This window comes from Neovison vison, chromosome 5 (assembly GCF_020171115.1).
Source record: "Neovison vison isolate M4711 chromosome 5, ASM_NN_V1, whole genome shotgun sequence".
In the NCBI taxonomy this organism is placed as follows: domain Eukaryota; kingdom Metazoa; phylum Chordata; class Mammalia; order Carnivora; family Mustelidae; genus Neogale; species Neogale vison.
Window position 1 is genome coordinate 78,277,159 of NC_058095.1, and position 4,936 is coordinate 78,282,094.

Here is a 4,936-nt window from a genome sequence, read left to right on the forward strand (position 1 = left end):
AATTGGAGGGCCCCTGAACCCATCCCAATATTGGAGGCTGCTCTGGACACAAATGTGGAGTCGGAAACACCCTGATCACCTCCATCCAGGCAGACACCCACGTCAATGGTTCTGAGTAGGAAGATTGAACCTGACATTCCCCTAGCACCTCATTGGAACCCTAGAATAAGTTTTCAGGCATCTGTCCTCAGAGGTCTGTTCTGGAATACCACCTTAAAATACAACTTTTGGTCCCTGAGCCACACAACAGTACTTGTCCTTTCCCCAGAAACTAACCGTGAATTCGACCTGTGCCAAATCCTGCAGGATAGGAGAATCCTGCATGGCACATTAGACACCAGCACATTTTATGATCTTCCTGGTAACAAACCGGCATTGTGGCCCATCTGAAAGAGATTCCATGTCAATTTAAGGCCTTGGTACTTCTTGGTACCACCAGAACGAACCTGCCATGTTCCTTAGCTGAAATGGTCAATGGAGGTGTGCTTTCCACGCATCCATGTCGGAGAGCTCTGCTACCCAAACATTCCACATGGGGGACCCTGGAGCAAACAAACCACACTCCACCTTTCCAGTAGAAGGAAGCCTTGCTGTTTGGAGTATCTCACAAGCCTCAGCATGGGAAATCCTCTGTGGCCTTTTGACGTCACTTCCCTCCATTTTTCAGTCATCATAGACACAAAGTCCAGTGTGAGCAAACCTGTGACATCCGCCCTTAATCAGATGCTGTATATCTTGAATACACACATGCACATTGAAACTGCCTTCTGCTTGCACTGAGTTGAACTGTAGCTTGTGTTTACAATTCCATCCTCACTCTACTTGTCCCCAAGACCTCTTGATAGGGAATTCTAGAGGCACAACATAGCATTCTGCCTTCCCCATAGAAAGAAGAAGGGCCTCGTGAGTGTGCCCAGAAACACCACAAAATATCAATCTGCACGGCCCTCAGGGAACCCTGGTTAATAGGCTGCCCTGGCTATTAGTGTGCTGTCTGACAGAGCCTGGGGCCCGACCTTGTGTAAGCCACCCAAAGAGCGAGCCCCATATACAGTTTGTGAGACCGGTCATGGCCCAAGTCTGTTAACTCTACCCATCCTTGGTATTCAGGCACATGTCCCTAGACGTTTGCTGGAATCCCTGCCAAAAGGGGACCCTGAAGCACAATAGAGAATTTCTCCTTCCACATGGCAGGAAACCTGGTTGTTGGGATGGGTGTCCAACCCTCAGAGTGGGATACAGCTACAAGGCCATTGAGACCACACACACTCTTGAAGACTACCCTGGACAGAAACAGGCACGGTGACCCTCAGCTTGAGCATGCTTTCAAATAAGCCCTCTCAGATGTAACAACAGGATCCCGCATTGAAGGCCTGGTACGCTACTAGTCCCAAATCCAAAACTTGGTGGGATTTTTTCAGGCGCCCAGACCCAGAGCCTGTCTCTGGAATCCCTGTTTTGGGGCACTCCTAAGATGGAAAAGAGCAGTCACCCTTTCCCCGACAAATACACAAAACTATGGGGAGCCGCCAAGACCTCAGACAGGAAAAATCTCTCATGGACCCATGAGACAACACCTGTATTCCGAGGCCATCCTGGACACACATTCCAGATAGAAAAGCCTGTGCTACCACCCTCCGGTCACCCTAATTACAGTTCCTGACGAGCTGCCATCCATGTCTACACATTGGGCCTTAGATCACCTCGCCACTAACCCTAACCCGATTTATGTTTGCATACTTGTCTCCCAAAACTATGGCTCACATGCCCTGAAGGATGTGGTCTGTGGAGCCAAACCACAGGACTGTAGCTGCCATCCCCAAGGAAACTGTGCCTGTCACAGTTGCCCAAACCTTTCAAATCAGGAGAAACCTGCAAGGCCCCTGAGCCCTCCCCAATATTGACGGCCCCTCTGCATGCAAATGCACAGTCTGAAATGCTCTGATCACATACAACCAGGAGACAGCCAAATCAATTGTCCTGAGTCAGAAGATTAAACCTGACATGCCCCTAGGAACTCATTGGAACTCTAGATTAGGTTTTCAGGCATCTGTCCTCAGGGGCCTGTTATGGAATACCAATTTATGATACAGTATGTGGTCCCTGAGCCACACAACAGAACATCTCCTGTCCCCAGAAAGACACCATGCTCTTCTTCCTATGGCAAACCCTCAGGTTAGGAGAATCCTGCTGGGCACCTTAGCCACCAGCACATGATAAGATCTCCCTGGTAACAATCCAGCATGTGACCCAACTTCAATAGATTCCATGTCAACTCAAGGCCTTGATACTTCACACCAGAGCCACCAGAACAAACCTGCCATGTTCCTCAGCTGCAATGGTCAATGAGGTGTGCCTCTAAGTCATCCATGCAGGAGTGCTCTGCTACACAAACTTTCCAAATGGGGGACTCTGGAACAAACAAACCAGGCTCCACCTGTCCAATATTAGGAAACCTTGCTGTTTGGAGCATCTCACAAGCCTCAGCGTGGGAAATGCTCCATGGCCTCTTGACGCCACCCCTCCATTTGTTGGTCATCATAGACACAAACTCCAGCGTGAGCAAACATCTGACATCTGTCTTTACTCAGGTGGTGGATATTCGAATCAGCCGCTGCACACTGGAATTGTCTTTCACTTGGCACTGAATTTAACCTTAGCTTGGGTTTACAATTCCATCCTCACCCTACTAGTCCACAAGCCGTCTTGATAGGGAACACTGGAGCCACAATGCAGCATTCTGACTTCCCCATAGAAAGAAGAGCATGTTGAGCCTGCCCAGAAACTCCTCATAAAAATCATTCTACTCAGTCCTCCGGGAACCCGGATTTATATGCTTCCCTGGCCACTAGTGCTGTGTCTGACAAAGCCTGAGCCCAGACTTCATGTCAGCTACCCAGAGGGCGGGTCCCATATCCAGCATGTGAGGCTGGCCATGATCCAGGACTGTCATCTCTACCCATCCTTGTTATTCAGGCATCTGTCTCCAGACCTATACTGGAATCCCTGCCAATGGGGGAGCCTGAAGCAAAATAGAGAACTCCTCCTTCCCCATGGCAGGAATCCACTCTGTTAGGATCGGTGTCTAACTCTCAGAGTGGGAGCCAGCTGCATGGCCAATGAGACCAAGCCCACTCATGATGGCCGCCCTGGGCATAAGCAGGCATTGTGACACTCACCCTGAGGATGCTTTCTTTTTTTTTTTTTTTCCAATTTATTTATTTTCAGAAAAACAGTATTCATTATTTTTTCACCACACCCAGTGCTCCATGCAAGCTGTGCCCTCTATAATACCCACCACATGGTACCCCAACCTCCCACCCCCCCCGCCACTTCAAACCCCTCAGACTGTTTTTCAGAGTCCATAGTCTCTCATGGTTCATCTCCCCTTCCAATTTACCCAAAAGCACATACCCTCCCCAATGTCCATAACCTTCCCCCCTTCTCCCAACCCCCCTCCCCCCAGCAACCCACAGTTTGTTTCGTGAGATTAAGAGTCACTTATGGTTTGTCTCCCTCCCTATCCCATCTTGTTTCATGGATTCTTCTCCTACCCACTTAAGCCCCCATGTTGCATCACAACTCCCTTATATCAGGGAGATCATATGATAGTTGTCTTTCTCCGCTTGACTTATTTCGCTAAGCATGATACGCTCTAGCTCCATCCATGTTGTCGCAAATGGCAAGATTTCGTTTCTTTTGATGGCTGCATAGTATTCCATTGTGTATATATACCACATCTTCTTGATCCATTCATCTGTTGATGGACATTTAGGTTCTTTCCATAGTTTGGCTATTGTGGACATTGCTGCTATAAACATTCGGGTGCACGTGCCCCTTTGGATCACTACGTTTGTATCTTTAGGGTAAATTCCCATTAGTGCAATTGCTGGGTCATAGGGCAGTTCTATTTTCAGCATTTTGAGGAATCTCCATGCTGTTTTCCAGAGTGGTTGCACCATCTTGCATTCCCACCAACAGTGTAGGAGGGTTCCCCTTTCTCCGCATCCTCGCCAGCATCTGTCATTTCCAGACTTGTTTATTTTAGCCATTCTGACTGGTGTGAGGTTACTGGCACAAAAACAGACACATAGACCAATGGAACAGAATAGAGAGCCCAGAAATAGACCCTCAACTCTATGGTCAACTAATCTTTGACAAAGCAGGAAAGAATGTCCAATGGAAAAAAGACAGCCTCTTCAATAAATGGTGTTGGGAAAATTGGACAGCCACATGCAGAAAAATGAAATTGGACCATTTCCTTACACCACACACAAAAATAGATTCAAAATGGATTAAGGACCTCAATGTGAGAAAGGAATCCATCAAAATCATTGAGGAGAACACAGGCAGCAGCCTCTTCGACCTCAGCCGCAGCAACATCTTCCTAGGAACATCGCCAAAGGCAAGGGAAGCAAGGGCAAAAATGAACTTTTGGGATTTCATCAAAATCAAAAGCTTTTGCACAGCAAAGGAAACAGTTAACAAAACCAAAAGACAACTGACAGAATGGGAGAAGATATTTGCAAACGACATATCAGATAAAGGACTAGTGTCCAAAATCTATAAAGAACTTAACAAACTCAACACCCAAAGAACAAATAATCCAATCAAGAAATGGGCAGAGGACATGAACAGACGTTTCTGCCAAGAAGAAATCCAGATGGCCAACAGACACATGAAAAAGTGCTCCATATCACTCGGCATCAGGGAAATACAAATCAAAACCACAATGAGATATCACCTCACACCAGTCAGAATGGCTAAAATCAACAAGTCAGGAAATGACAGATGCTGGCGAGGATGCGGAGAAAGGGGAACCCTGAGGATGCTTTCAACCAAACTTTCTCAGTTGCAACTCTCAGTTGCACAGTTTGGGCAACTGTGATGGGCACAGTTTCCTTGGGGATGGCAGCCACAGTACTGTAGTTTGGCT